Source organism: Panthera pardus, unplaced genomic scaffold, assembly GCF_024362965.1.
Source record: "Panthera pardus isolate Hobbes unplaced genomic scaffold, ASM2436296v1 HiC_scaffold_3, whole genome shotgun sequence".
Taxonomy (NCBI): Eukaryota; Metazoa; Chordata; class Mammalia; order Carnivora; family Felidae; genus Panthera; species Panthera pardus.
The window spans coordinates 17,007,897-17,023,401 of NW_026526876.1; the positions used below are offsets into that span (position 1 = coordinate 17,007,897).

The 15,505-nt window shown below is 57.8% G+C and overlaps 2 long non-coding RNA genes across 2 annotated transcripts; both read right to left on the reverse strand.

Annotated features, from left to right (window-relative positions):
- Nucleotides 1-3,449: 3,449 nt before the first annotated feature.
- LOC128774287 (uncharacterized) lies at nt 3,450-4,273 on the reverse strand. Its single transcript, XR_008418842.1, has 2 exons — nt 4,112-4,273; nt 3,450-3,728 (listed from the first exon to the last, which is right to left on the reverse strand). It is a non-coding gene; the product is annotated as an uncharacterized LOC128774287 (long non-coding RNA).
- A 7,023-nt stretch (nt 4,274-11,296) lies between these two features.
- On the reverse strand, nt 11,297-14,031 carry LOC109276870 (uncharacterized). Its single transcript, XR_002084887.2, has 2 exons — nt 12,711-14,031; nt 11,297-12,296 (listed from the first exon to the last, which is right to left on the reverse strand). It is a non-coding gene; the product is annotated as an uncharacterized LOC109276870 (long non-coding RNA).
- Nucleotides 14,032-15,505: the final 1,474 nt, after the last annotated feature.

Here is a 15,505-nt window from a genome sequence, read left to right on the forward strand (position 1 = left end):
CGGAGACGGTGGTCCAAGAGGGCCTCTGCTTAGAAAGGTCTAGAAACTCCCGAACCGAGGTCGCTCTCACGTCCGCGTCGATACAGACGGTGCCTCAGCGGAGCTAAAAGACGGGCGAAGACGGAGAGGTGGGTGGGGGAGGGCCACAGAGTATTTTCTTGTCCCCCGTCAGCTCCCTGTTGGTTTACTGAGGGCCTACTATGCGCCACCTGCTGTCGCACGGGCGGGAGACACTCCGTGAACAAAATGTACCAGGATCTGCCTTTGTCGTACTTATATCCCAAGATGCCCTCTGACGGCTCCAGCCACAGAAGGGGCAGGAAATGACTCTGAATGGCTAGACAGGCACCAACCAGCCTTCTCTCCTCTGAACAGCCCCCTCCGTGAAATTGACTGCTCCCCAGGCAAGGACTCTTAACTAAAGGAATTCACGATTTTCATCCCAGCCGCCGGGAGAGCCGAGGATGCCATGCGTTGATGTAACCAGGATTCCTCAAGCACCTTTGGTACACAAAGGGCTCGGCCTGGAAGGCTCCGTTCTCAGACCCATGTGTCCAGGTCTCTGAGGAACGCAGGGTCGGTGGTTCACGGCAACAGCGGGGCAAACGAGCTTGTCCCTTGCACAGAAGAGGGACAAGTGTGGCCTCTTCCCCGGAGCAGAGAGGAGCAGAGAAACCAGGACAGCCTTTGCTCCCCAGGGCTGGAAGCAGGCTTCACTCGCAGCAGGAGGAAGTAGGTCAACAGAGCCAAGAACTCTGGCTCTGCCCGGCTGCCCCAGCAGGAACGATCACTTGCTTCCCGAGCCTCCTATTTCTGTAAGGGGAGCGGGTGGAGGCAGAGAGGAGTCAGGTGGCTGCAGGAAGAGGCATTTGAGACCAGGAGCCAGCGAGTGACGACCCACCCATCGGGAGGTCCCACCGAGCGCTTGTGAGCCATGAAAGAGCAGAATGAATTCACTGGTGACTGATTGCATGACCAAGCTCGCCACTGGGCAAGTCCAGACAGCGGTGCTTGACCCCCCAGAATGACAGGGGGGCGTGGGAAGAGTGACGGATGGCCGGGAGGAGTCTGACCCCGCTCCGGAGGCCCGCTCTGGGTCCAGGCTGGAACGTCCAACCGCGGCACCCTCTCACGCACGCTCTGTCTGTGAGCCAGCAACTCGGGAGCCCTTTTCCTAACACCACCCGCCCAAGGAAGAGCCGTCGAGCCCCCCGGGGACATGAGCGGGCCACCCCAAAGCCCAGCAGCTGCAGTCACGGGCACTGAAGACGCGGGGGTCAGCTGGGAGTGACCCGCGGGAGGCAATGCACTTGGGGCTGAGAGTCGGGGGCCCAGGGGGCTGGGTTCCAGCCCGCTTTTCACACCCACCTGGACTCTGAGTAAATCACCAAGCCTCCGTGAGTTCTGGAACCTCCTGGTCTTTACCTGTAAAGGAGACAGTCGACGGGGAGGTGCGAGAGGCCAGCGAGATGGCATGTGTCCCGTGCGTGCCCAGGGCCGGCGCCCGGCGCTGGGCCGTGGTCACTACTCATCGTGGTTAGTTCCTCCTCCTCCCCCCCAACTACCTTCAGAGACCTAAGCCTTGGAGAGGGTGGAGAGAACCGGGTGACAACAAGACCGTGAGGAAGGTGGCCACTGCCCCAGGGCGACCCGCCCCGGCCAGTGCCTGGGACCGCGGGCCGTGCTGACAGACACGAGGAAATTGCTGGGGCAGCTGAAAGGCTCAGGGTCTCCCCGAGGGGCTGGACATCGGAGGGAAATGGGCAAAGACCTGACCCGACAGGGGCACCATCTGAAGTCAAGTGAAGGGCTAAGACCTCCGGAGCCAGACGGCCGGACTCCAGCCCCGTGTGACCCTGGGCGGGCCACCTGCTCTGGGTGTCACTTTCCCCTTGTGAAACAAGGGAGTCCAGCAGTATCCCCCCCGCGGGGTTGAGGCAGGGCCAGCTGGCTTGACGGGGTCGCGTGCTTAGGATGTCGTCGAGCTCGAGGAAGCCTCACACCCTGGGGCCCCCTTGCAGGTGGGGGAACTCACCTGGGGGACACTGGGGGGCAACGTCCCTCGAGCCTCCGGCCCAGTCGGCAGAGGGACCCCAGTGCCACTGCTCCCGCTCTGGGAGGGGCAGGGCCCCCTCCCCGACTCTGGGCGACCCCTCCCTCCCCACGTGCCCCTTCGCAGCCCAAGAGCCTCGTAGAGGCTTCCTACGTAGAGGCCCCAGGCCCATGGCCTCCCTACGCGTGGGGAGCCACCTGTGTGAATGTGTGGTGCGGACGTGTGAGTGTGTAATGTGTGTGGTGTGGGTGTGTGTGAGCGTGTGAGTGCACGTGTCCTAGGGAAGGGGCCGAGACTGTCATCGGATCCTCCAAAGGCCACGACCTCCAAAGGCCGCTGCTCTTGCCCCATCACTTTCTTGGTGACACGTCGGCTTCCCTCAGGCTGGGGCAGAAACCCGGGGGATTTAAACTCCCCCTGAGCTCCAGGCCAGCTGGCAAGACGCGAAAAAGTGAGAGGCTCTAAATCCGAGGCAAGAAAGCGGAAATGGTCCCGCGGGGAGACGGCGGGGAGAGGCCTTCTCCCGGTGCAGATGGCGGGCCTGTGGCTGCTGTCCTTGGATGGGCTCACTTGCAGGCCGGGCCCGCGGACTTCAGGGCCAGGCAGTTAAATGCAACCTTCTTCCACCTTCTCGTTCTATTCGGGCCCCCGGTGGAGGGGACGGTCCCCATTTGCATTGGGGCGGGACACCTGCTTTACTCATTTCTTCCAGAACCACCCTCCCAGACCCCCCCAGAGATCACGTTTAACCAGCTATCTGGGCAACCGGTGGCCCAGTCAAGTTGACACATAAAATTAACCATCACAGGGGTGCCTGGGTGGCTCAGTCGATGAAGCGTCTGACTTTGGCTCAGGTCATGATCTCTCAGTCCGTGGGTTCGAGCCCCGTGTTGGGCTCTGGGCTGACAGCTCAGAGCCTGCTTCCGATTCTGTGTCTCCCTCTCTCTCTACCCCTCCCCCCTGCTCATGCTCTGTCTCTCTCTCTCTCAAAAATAAATAAACATTCAAAAAAATTAAAAAAAAAAAAAAAGAAAGAAAGAAACACTAATACAGCCATGCACTCACTGCCTATCTGGAACCCCTCCCTGGTGCGGACACGTTCAAAGCCGCACTCGTCATAGCAACCAAAGGGGAAAACAACCCAAGCATCTATCGGTGGATAAACACAGTGTGGTCCGGCCATACGATGGAATGTTATTCAGCCTTAAAAAGGAAGGAAACGCCAACGCCTCCCGAACGTTCGGGATGTGATGCTCCGTGAAAGAAGCCAGACATGAAAAGACAAATACTGTATGACTCCATTTACCTAGGGCACTTAGAACAGCCAAATTCACAGAGACAGAAAGTAGAGCACAGGTTTCTGGGGGCTGGGGGAGAAGGAAATGAGGAGGTAGTGTTTGATAAGGACAGAGATTTAATTTGGGACGATAGGAAAGTTCTGGAGACAGACAGTGGTGCTTGCACAGCAAGGTGAATGGACTTAGTGCCACCGAACTGTCCACTTGAGAAATGGTTAAGAGGCGGCTCAGTCGGTTGAGTGTCTGACTCTTGATTTCAGCTCAGGTCATGACCCCAGGGTCGTGGGATGGAACCCTGAGTTGGGTTCTGCACTGAGTGTGGAGCCTGCTTGGGTTTCTCTCTCCTTCTCCCTCTGCCCTGTTTGTGCACTCTGTCTCTGAAAAAAAGAAAGAAAAGAAAAGAAAAGAAGAGAAGAGAAAAGAAAAGGAAAAGGAAAGGAAAGAAAAGAGAAAAGAAAAGAAGAGAAAAGAAAAAGAAAAGGAAAGAAAAAGAAAAGGAAAGGAAAGAAAAGAAGAGGAAAGAAAAGAAATGAAAAAGAAAAGGAAAGAAGAAAAGAGAAAAGAAAAGAAAAAAGAAAAGGAAAGGAATAGTTAAAATGGGAAGTTTTATACTATGTGTATTTTACCACAATAAAAAAAATTAAATAGCCCAAAGTAAATCACACTGGCCATTTAGCCCCGTCCCACAGTGTGTTTGTCCCCATCTACTCTGCCCCAGAGGCCACTTTCTGCCCCTTGAGGGCTCCAGGCTTGTCCCCACCTCGGGGCCTTTGCATCTGCTGCTTCCTGGGCCTGGAAAGTTCTTCACGGGGCTGGCCCTGTTGATGAAGTCTCAAGTTAGATGCCACCTCCTCAGAGAGGCTCTCCCGACCACTCAGGTACAGGAGCCTCCCCCTGCCAGTTTCTGGAACGTCCCCCTTTTCACGGCCAGATTCTTTTCCTACTGTTTCTTTTCTGTCTCCACCAGCCTGCACAGAGGCCCCGTGAGGACGGGAGCTCGCGTCTGGCTGGCGGTGCTTGGCACACGGCCGGTGCTGAGGGGATTTTGGAAGGAGGGACGGAAGGAAAGAAGGTGCTTGGAAATCACACGCCGACACCCGGCCGCGGTTAGCGTGCAGAGACAGAGAGTCGGGGCGCAGGGGGGTCTTCTGTGCGCTTGGAGAGCTCACGCAGCCTCGGGGAAGACTTACCACCCACCCTGGGAGCCCTGGAGCCACAGCCCAGGTGCCTTCCACCCGCCCCCCCCCCCCCCAGCGGGCACACGGGCCACCCTGTCCAGCTGCAGGCAAGGCCCCCGGAAGGGCTCCGCTGTGAGCTGGAGGCCGGTGAGCCCAAGCCGAGATCGGGCCCTGGGGACTGCCACAGCCCGTGCTACCCAGCCCGCTCTCATGTGGCCGTCACCTCATCCCTGAGGACAGCCCTTCCCAAGTGTTTCCCACTGTAAGTGCTTTCTGCAGGCAGCAGTGAGGGCCTGGGAGTCAGGGAGGGTTGGGCAGGGGAGGGAGGAGTGAGTGGGCAGGGGAGGGGACAGGTGGGCAGGGGAGGGGAGAGTGGGCAGGGGAGGGAGGGGTGAGTGGGCAGGGGAGGGAGGGGCGAGTGGGCAGAGGAGGGGAGAGGTGGGCAGGGGAGGGAGGGGTGGGCAAGGGAGGGAGGGGTAAGTGGGCAGGGGAGGGAGGGGTGAGTGGGCAGGGGAGGGGAGAGTGGGCAGGGGAGGGAGGGGTGAGTGGGAAGGAGAAGGGGGGGTGAGGGGGCAGGGAAGGGAGGGGTGAGGGGGCAGGGGAGGGGAGAGTGGGCAGGGAAGGGAAGGGTGAATGGGCAGGGGAGGGGAGAGGTGGACAGGGGAGGGAGGGGTGAGTGGGCAGGGGAGGGGAAAGTGGGCAGGGGAGGGGAGAGGTGGGCAGGGGAGGGAGGGGTGAGTGGGAAGGAGAGGGAGGGGTGAGAGGGAAGGGAAGGGAGTGGTGAGTGGGCAGGGGAGGGGAGAGTGGGCAGGGGAGGGGAGAGGTGGGCAGGGGAGGGGAGAGGGGGCAGGGAAGGGAGGGGTGAGTGGGCAGGGAAGGGAGGGGTGAGTGGGCAGGGGAGGGGAGAGGTGGGCAGGGGAGGGGAGAGTGGGCAGGGAAGGGAGGGGTGAATGGGCAGGGGAGGGGAGAGGGGGCAGGGGAGGGGAGAGGTGGGCAGGGGAGGGGAGAGATGGGCAGGGGAGGGAGGGGTGAGTGGGAAGGAGAGGGAGGGGTGAGGGGGCAGGGAAAGGAGGGGTGAGTGGGCAGGGGAAGGAGGGGTGAGTGGGCAGGGGAGGGGAGAGGTGGGCAGGGGAGGGGAGAGGGGGCAGGGGAGGGGAGAGTGGGCAGGAGAGGGAAGGGTGAGTGGGCAGGGAAGGGGAAGTGGGCAGGGTAGGGAGAGATGGGCAGGGGAGGGGAGAGGGGGCAGGGAAGGGAGGGGTGAGTGGGAAGGAGAGGGAAGGGTGAGTAGGCAGGGGAGGGGAGAGGTGGGCAGGGAAGGGAGGGGTGAGTGGGCAGGGGAGGGAGGGGTGAGTGGGCAGGGGAGGGGAGAGTGGGCAGTTGTGGGGAGAGTTGGGGGCGGGAAGGAAGAGAGGAGTAGGGGAGGGAAATGCGCAGGGGAGGGAGGAGGCGGGAGGGGGGCGGGATGCAGGGAAGGGTGGCCAGGGCACGACGGCACGGCCTGGGGCACTTGATTGTCGTGTGGTGTGCTCGGCGTGTGTGTGCATGATGTGGGGGGTGTGCGTGCGTGTAGCGTGTGGGGGGTGTGAGTGTGGCAGGCACGGTGTGGGGTGCGCCTGCGTCACCGCGGAAAGCTGCCAGAGCCATCTGGTTTCCAAGGCAACGCGTGGAGGTGCGGGCGCCCGAGGAGACGCGCGTGCGGGGTCCGGAGCGCGGGCGCCCAGCTGGAGCCCGGCCCACGCCGCCCGCTCGGTGCCCGCAGCGCCCACCGCGGAGCCGGGCCGGGGCAGGGGGGCGGGGGCGCTGCGACCCCCGCCCCACGAGGGGCCCGGGCGGGGGGCCGAGGATTAATCCCGAGCCCCGGAAGCCCCCAGTGAGAGCCCGCATCCCGCCCCCCCCCCCCCGCCCCCTCCAAGCCCACCGTCCCCACCCCTGCAGGGTGGGGGAGCCAGGCAGGCAGCGGGCCATCCCGGGCCCCACTCCACCGCTAATTATTTTCCATGATGAACATGTTATTATGTCTTACACTCGAAATAATCAATTTGGAATCACCACTTTGATGAGTTAATGGGCACTTGGTGGGTGTCATTTGAGAATCTCTCTGCAAAGTACGGTTCTATTTTTACCAGCGGCTGCGCAGGGACACAAGAGGACGTGCCGTGGGCGCCCGAGTCCCCACCTCCCAGTCTCGCCCCCTCTCGCTCTCTGTGTCTCTCGCCTCCGACACCACCACCTCTGCTCCTCTGGGCTGTGGCCCCGGGACAGCCAGTGAAGGAGGTCCACACCCCGGGCCCAAATCCGGGCCGCCCAACCCTGGCTGAGCCCTCCGCGCCACCCGTAGACGGAATGTTTGCGTCCTCCCGCCGCTCGCAGGTTGAGAGGGCACTTGGAGATGGGGCCCTTGGGAGGAGATTAGGCCACGAGGGTAGAGCCTTGATGAATGGGATTAGTGCCCTTATGAAAGAGACCCCGAGAGCTTCCCCGTCCCCTCCTCCGTGTGAGGACACGGCCAGAAGAAGACGCGCGTCTCTGAGGCGCAAGGGGGCCTCCGCCGACTCCGAATCTGCGGGCACTTTGATCTGGGCCTTCCAGCCTCCAGAGCTGTGAGAAATACGGGTCTGTGGTTTCAGCCCCCAGTCCGCGGTGGTGTCGTGGGCGCCTGGACACGCTAGGGTGACGTGCGTCAGCCCCCCCCCCAGTCCCCCAGACGCCCTCAGAAGGTAGTTTTGATCCATACGCCCGTTTCTCTTGCGAGAACACTGAGGCTCTGCCATTTGAAGCCAGAGAGTGTGGCCTCGTGCCCGTGGATGTCCGTCTATCCCAGTACCACGGCCTCGTGTTGATTAAACCAGCAGGAGAAGAATGCAACTGGTCCATCGCAAAGGCCGATGAGGGCAGAACTAGAGGAGAGCTGGAGACACGGGGGACGCGTGGGGACGGAGCCGGCTGAGCAAGGGGCTGAAACCCATCGTCCCACGGCGCCAACAGCCCGTGGGGCAGGGCACCCACACCCCGAAGACTCACCACCATCCGCTCTTCCGAGGCGACCCTAGCCTGGCTCTGTGGGCACCTGCCGGCACACGACACGGGCTGTCACTCTCTGTATTTCCCATCCCTCTGTCACAGTGACGAGTCCAGAGGTGGGCACGTTAAGCGATCCAGCCTAATTAACGCAAGCTCAGAACCTTCGCCTAGAATGTTGGAACACAGAGGCTCTCTCTTGCTTACCGGATGTGACCAAGAAAGCACGGGGCCCTGAGGACCGGCCTGCAACCACGTGGGACCTACTGGAAGCAGAAATTAGAGAAGAAAACACAGGCACCCGCAGGCACACACACGCATCATAGCCGCCGTGGTCCTTGTGCGTTGGAGGGTCCTGGTCCCAGGGCACGCAGGCCCCCCCGCCCCCCCGGAAAAGTGACCAGCAGTTGGCCCCAATTCGGCCTGTTCTTCAAAAGCCGGGCTTCTCCGTTGGAGAAGAGCAGGAGACGTCCAAACAGGCCAGAGCAGTGAGGCCTCTACGGCAGCCAGCTCCTTAGGAAGCCAGATGGTCTGTCCACTGGTGAGAGAGGCCGAGGGAGAGGCCGAGGACTGGCCCCCTCCAAAGCAAATCGCGGCTTCTCTACAGCTCCACAAGTGGAAAACCAAATTCTCTGTATTCCCTGTGTCATTCCTCTGGTCTCTGGCCCGCATCCCACCCACCCCCACTCCCAGAAAAGGAGCGTGGAGGTTCTTGCAGAGCAGTTCTCTCTAGGGTGCCTGAGCCCTTAAGCCTGCAGAGCTCGTAAAAGTCCACACTCGAGTGCTTTCTGGGCACCGGTGGGTCCACGGGGCTTTGCGGAACTCTCGAAAGCCAACGTACAGCGAGATTTCCTGGTCGCCTTTCCAAGAAAAGAGGTGCTGTATGAGAGGAAAACCAAAAGGCAGGGGGACCCGACTCGCAAACAAGTTTGCGCTTGTTGGCGTGGGGAGTTTTCGTAGCTGTCCCCCAAGCTCCTAAAATAAAGGACGGGAGATGACTACCAAAGTACGAAAAACCCAAATTCGGGATGTGACCCACAGGAAACCATGCTGGTAGGTAGGCTCACAGAGGAGCCTCATCTGCACGTCCCAGGCACCCAGGTGGCGCAGGTGTGGCTCTTACTGAGGCTGTCCACGGGGACCCACAGGCTGGCGTCCCCAGAGCTGCCCCTGCTCTCGGTGCCCGCCGGGTGGCAGGACACTCTGTCTTTGGTACTGTCTGCGGCATTCAGCTCTGTGGTCAAAGACAGCCTCACTCGTGTTGGGTGCAAGTCTCTGGGTTGGGTTGGGGGGGAGGGGACCTCCAAGGAGGAAGAGTGAAGTTCAAAGAAGCAGGAGCCTCAGGAACACACAATCTCCCCAAGGAAGGAACACCCAGAGTGCACCCACCCTAGCAAGAAACAGCAGGGAGACTGGGAGATACTATTTGAGAACATACACGTTCCCAATGTCCGAATGCAGAGATTCTCAATGTCTTTTAACAGGTCGGTGGCGGCGGAAGGCCGTGGGCTGAACAGAAAATTCAAACACTTCCGGTGTGGAAGAAGTCACATTTTACAAAGAACACCGCTATCGCCGGTATTCGTTCGCGCTCTGGCCCTCACCTTATTCAAGCACCACATTTCTGGTACGGTGTTCAGGGTCTAGAAAACCACCAGACGGGTGGAAAGTGCTCAGTAAAGTTGGCATCATTATTACCAAGAACCATATACCACTTGTTGAAAAATATCTCCTACGTGTGCATGCGCCCCAGAAGCAATCTCCTAAGAAGTTTTAAAAAATGTTTCACAGGGAGAGTGTTGTGGGTTCTGAACTCATTTGTTAAAGATATGAAATGTTACCACGCTTTCCAAGATGGGAAGAACAACCAGTTGGCATAAGGAAATGAAACCAACATGAGGAAATGAAACCTACAAACTTCAGTTAAAAAAAAAATCACACAAGGGTCAGATGGGATTGGAAAACAAGTATCTTGGTTTGATAGCTGCCGACCCCAGCTTGCTTCCTCTGGTTGGATCAGCAAACCTTCGTGAGGCCTCCTTTCCACCTAGGACCAACACAAACAAACACTGACATGAACAATCCAGAAGGAAGACTTCACAGGGGTGCCCGGGTGGCTCAGCCAGTTAAGTGTCTGACTCTTGATTTCAGCTCAGGTCATGATCTCATAGTCTGTGAGTTCAAACCCCGTATCACGCTCTGCACTCATAGTTAAGAACCTGCTTGGGATTCTTTCTCTCCTCTTTCTCTCTCTGCCCCTCCCCTACACTCTCTCTCTCAAAATAAATGAACTCAGGAAAAAAAAAAAAGCATTAAGCCAAATTTTTCAAAAGTAGCGAAACATGGTCGATTTATTTTCTATAAAGGTATGAAGGCATTTCAGTGGGGAAGGGACTGTCTTTTAAAGAAATGGTGGACCCCCTTCGGCAAAAAAGATGAATTTCAACGTGTATCTTTCACCAATAATAAAAACAGACTCACAAGCGATACTCTGGTTCGGCCGTGCTGGATGACAATGTGGAGGCATACGCCTATTTTACGACCCGGCAATCCGTCCCGGAAATGTGCGTGCCCACAGGAACTTGTATGTGTGTGTTTACAGCAGCTTTATTAATCATCCTCAAAAACCGGAAACACCCCAAATGACCTTCACCTTGGTGACAGATGAAAAAAGCAGCAGTAAGGGGGAGCCTGGGTGGCTCAGTCGATTGAGCGTCCGACTTCAGCTCAGGTCATGATCTCACAGTTTGTGGGTTCGAGCCTCGCATGGGGCTCTGGGCTGACAGCTCAGAGCCTGGAGCCTGTTTCAGATTCTCTCTCTCTCTCTCTCTCTCTCTCTCTCTGCCCCTCCCTAGCTCACACTGTCTCTCTCTCAAAACTAAACATTAAGCAAAGCAGCAGAAAACCCGTACAATGGGATACCGGTCTACAATAAAAAGGAGGAAGCCACCTTGCACACAACGTGGCCGGCTGGCAAATGCATGATGTTATGTGAAGGAAGCCAGACTCAAAAGGCTGCATACTGTATGTTTCTATTTCTAGGGCATTCTGGAAAAGGTAAAACGTTAGGGAAAGATGACAAATTATTAGTCTCCAGAGACCAAGGGGAGGGGAGCTGTGGACTGGGCTAAGGGAACTAAGTGCTACACAGCTTGACTATGGTGTTATGGACATGACTGAATGCACTCATCAAAACTCACAGGGCTGGTTCCTACCAAGGGTACATTTTACCACGCGCAAATTACACCCCAGAAACCGCACTGAAAGAAGAAAGAATACGATCCGATTGACCTCATTAAAATATAAGTTTGTGGAGGAGGGGGTGTGGGGGGGCTCAGTCGGTGAAGCGTCTGACTTCAGCTCAGACCATGATCTCACAGTTCGTGGGTTCGAGCCCCGTGTCGGGCGCTGTGCTGACAGCTCAGAGCCAGGAGTCTGCTTCTGATTCTGTGTCTCCCTCTCTCTCTGTCCCTCCCCCCCCTCCCCCATTTGCACTCAGTCTCTCTCTGTCTCAAAAATAAACATATATATATATACATATATATACACATATATGTACATATACATACATGTGTGCGTATATATGCACATACATATATGTGTACATATATACACATACGTATATGTATATATATACATATATATATAAATTTGTAACAGGAAGGTAACATTTATTATCAACAAATGTGGAATGTATTCAAGTCAAGGTGCAAACGCCAAGCCAAATAATTAAGTTAGTGATGCTCAAGTTACTTTCAAAACAATTTATTCCACAGCCGTGCTGTTTCGGGCTCCCAGGACGAGACTTTTCCTTGTTCTAACTTACACACATGTTGAGGGCAGCTCTTCATTTGCAAACCAGGGGCCTGACGGACCGGAGCGGTGCCTCCTTGGCCTCTCTTCCCTGGAGGTTTGTGCCGTCCAGACAGAGGGTCGCTGGGTAGGAGGTGCACCGACGTCCTTGTGGGTCGTCCAGCATGCTGAGAATACTCCCTGGGGGCCCAGAGGAGTAACAGCTTAGGAGAGAAGGTGGGGGGTGGGGGGAAGGCACCAAACAGAGGCGAGGTGAGGATTTGGAAAAGAAAGACCGTGCGCTGAGAGGCGTGTTGAGGAACGGTGTGAGCCCATCACGGGCTGTCTATGCGGTCAGGATGACAGACGCAAGGCAGGCAAGGGGCTGAGGTCTAACTACCATGAGCCACTTCTCCCCCGACTGGGGATCGTCCTGGCCCATGAGCAAATAACCTAGTGGCCCCATCACTGCAAACTAAAAGGGGTCACCAGCCCCTTGACCTCTGCGTAGTTTGACCGAAGACAAATAAATTGTCCTGTTTGTTTAAGGAAAGGTCTGCAAAGCCCAGAGCCCCGGAAAGAGACCTTTTGCCTTCCACTTAGATTAATAGACTCCCCGCACGTCCCTGGTGCCCGACCCCGGGGGCAGGTGCTGGGAGAGTGGGCAGAGGGGAGGCCCAGATCTCTCCTGTCCGTGCTTGGGGACACGACGTGGTCTCTATTCTCCAAACACAAGCGTCTTGCCTTTAATGCAGTATCACCTGGGGAGGATGGATTATTCCGGCTCCGAGGATGTTTCCAACATCCTAGCCCACAGCAGTGTTGGGGACAGAGGCGACGCTCTGGGAGCGAGCAGACAGAATGCCAAATGGACAGATGGGGGCACTACCCTGGGAATCTGCAAGTGACACGCACAGAGATCGAGTCTTGCTCCGAATGGCTGGTCCACGCGCCCACCTACAGAGAGACCACAGGACTGGTCAGGGGCCTGCTGAACTAGAGGGGCACTCGTGACTCCAGGGACACCTCCCCTTCTTACAATCAAAGCCCTTCTTGGGTTTTTTGAGCTGGTTCGGGCAGTCTCTGTTCCTTAAGGAGCTATTTCCTTTTTGCTGGTAAGCTCTGAGACGCTGGCCAGGGGAGTCACTAGTCCAAAGGGACATGATCAGTTAGGGGACAGCCAAGCCCCGATGGGTTTGAGTCTGAAATCTGTGTTCCCAAAACAGTGCTCCCGGCAGGGCAGCTTCCGGCGGAATCTCATTTCTGAACCCTTTCCAGAACCTTCCCTGGGGTTCTCAGCCCTGGCCGCCTGTCAGAATCCACTATGGAGCCTTGCAAAGGGACCTGATCCCCACAGAACCACCCACGCACCTAGTCCTCTCCCAGAGGAGAGCACAGATCAGTCCTGGGAGCCACTGGACGCCGTCACTGGATCCAGCCTCAGCATGGTCAGCTGTCTCCATTTCTTTAGGGACTCCAGAAGCCCAGGCCATGCCGAGGAAAGGGCAGGGAGGGGGCAGGACGGCAGAGGAGGGGGAGCTGGGAAAGCAAGGGTACACTCAAGGTGGCAGGCAGCTCGGGAAGGAGGGTGCCCGCAGAGAGACCAGGGAACGCAGATGCGCGCTGTGACCTGTTTGGAGGGGACCTCCTCCGGGGCCAGAGCCGGTGGGCGGGGCCTGCTTGAGCCGGCCCGCCTGGGGAAGGGGTGGGGCCTGGGGACCAGCTTCCAGGTGTTGGTGGCCGGCAGGCAGGAGGGAGGTGTCGAAGCTGCGGGTGAATCCCGCAAGGTCAGGCAGGGCCAGAAAGATCCGGATTGGGCTCCCACCTGAACTCGCTGCCCCCACCCCGTACCTGGCCGTGGCCTTCAGCCTTTTGGGGCTGGGCCTGGCGGTTGCGATCCCGCCAGTTCGTTCTCCAGCGGAAACACGAGGCTGCTCTCCTCCCAGCCTTGCCGGGTCCCGTGAGACCTCACCCAAGGCCACAAACAGGTGAGCTGTGCAGCACGGCTTCCGGAGAGGCCAGGGACTGCCGCTCAGCGGGGACGTAGTAACGACAACCTTTCCTTCTAACTGCCAGCCAGCCCTTGTCAGGAGGCGGCAAAAATGCCTGTGTCGTACGGCTCTGGCTGACCCAGATCAGATGGGCTCCCCGCGAGCCAAGGCCCTGTACCTCTGGGTCAGTGACTTTGACACAGGAACTGCAGGGCCCCGGGGATTAAGCTGAGCTTCTGTTAAGTCCCTGACCTTGCAGATAACATCATCCAAACCAAACCCACGGGACGCTCTGGCTGTGGATGCATCTTCGACTCGGCCAAGAGAGCTGTTGGCCTAACTTCCACGCCTGCCGCCAGCCACTCTTCCTTGGGGACACCTGGGGGTCCCCAGCATCGGGGACACATGCACACGCACACCTGAGACCCCGAAGCTGAGGCTTGCATCTGAATCAGCCACCTCCGACCTTGGGGAGGGTTGTAACGACTGTGTCCTGATGACCTCTTCCGAGTCTCATCCGGGTGGGACAGGAGGCCCACCGTCCGCCCACGTGGGGAGGGGGAGGGTCAGGCCAACCTGGGACCTTCTCTAATACAACTCACGTCCCGCCCTTTCAAGCTCTCGATTGGCTGCTACAGTTGTCCATCACCAACCCAGGGAACCAATAGGGTGCCGGCACAGTGCACAGCCTGGGCACCCGCGCGCGCACGCGCGCGCGCGCGCCTCTCGCTGCAGTCACCTGACTGTTCCTCCAGGCGGAAGGCGGTGCGCGTTCCCGGCCCGGTTCCGGATCGCCAGTGGTGCGTGTCGCGCGGCTCCTGTAACCCAGTGACAGGTTCCAGGCGGCGGGATGCACCAAGTGGTCCGTCCTCACAGGAAGGTCAGGTTCTTCCCAGAGCGATGATGTCCCCTCCCCGCGGAGGGACACCTGTTGGCCACGTGTTCGTCTTCACACGCAGCCTTGTTTCTGGGCCAGGGGAAGGCCGAGCGGAGGGCCGAGCAGGGCGTCCCAGCGAGGGTCCCCACGCCACCCCGGTCTGCTCGGTCTTTCACCTACAGCTTTAGCGTCGTCAGACAAACGCGGCCTTGCCATCACCCCGAGGCCCACAGCAGCCCCTTTCCATCCGCGGCCCATCCACGTCCTCAGCATTTCCAGACTCTGGGGGACTCTGCTCTGTTGACCCAGGCACAGGGTCACGCTGCACCCTCGCTCTGCCCGGATTAGCCCACGACCTTGGGCAGGATCTCCAATCTCCCTGGGCCTCCGTCTCCTCCTCCGGGAGGTGAGTGGGGTTAGGCCTCGCGATTTCCGAGGCCGCTCTCATCTGCGAGGTCTGTGCGTTTGCAATTCCCGCACGTCTGTATCTTCTTCCTGAGTCCAAATCTGGAGGAGAGTTGGACGCAGCTTAAAACAATGCTCCTGTTTTCCAAAGGGACCCTCTCATCCCCTGGCGTCCTATGGTGCCGCCCGCCGATTTCTACCTGGCTCCCAGGGGAAGAATTGTTTAATCTGGTTGTTCGCTGTCCCGATCGTTAGCTGCGTTAGGCGATTGCAGAAATTCCAGCCATAAATAATAATGATTATAAATAATAATTACAGGCACAGTCCCCTCCCCATGCCAAAGCGCTGCTTGCTTCCTCCTCTTATTTTTTTTTTAAATGCCACTCTGTGCCAAAGGCCTTCAGAAAAGGAGTTAATTAATATCCCTGGCTGTGGACTAATTCTCATTTCAACATGTGGTTGTCAGTTCCCTGTCATCATAGCTGATTTACAACAGGGTTTAATTAAATTCTCCGTACATTATTCAGCATTCTCCGAAGACAACGCCAGAGAGGCCCGGGGTATTTAAAATGTCACCTGCTGAGACATATCACCTCTTCTTAAATAAATATGACAGTGATCAAACTTTGGCTAATTACGGGGACTTAGTTATTTGTTTGTATGTTTTAATATTTAATTGCTTTCGTGTTCATCCAATTACCGAGCGACAGCAAATAGAAATTAACTTTTTATCAGCGTGTTCCCAGCCCCGTGAGGAAGGGCCCCCCAAAGCCTCCGGACGAGGGGAACCGCCCAACTTGCGAGACCGCAGACGCGGTCTCAGCTCGGCGCACGGGGCGATTAAATCAAGGGAGAACCGTCGCGGCTCCTGCCCCAACTCCCAGCCTGCGTGG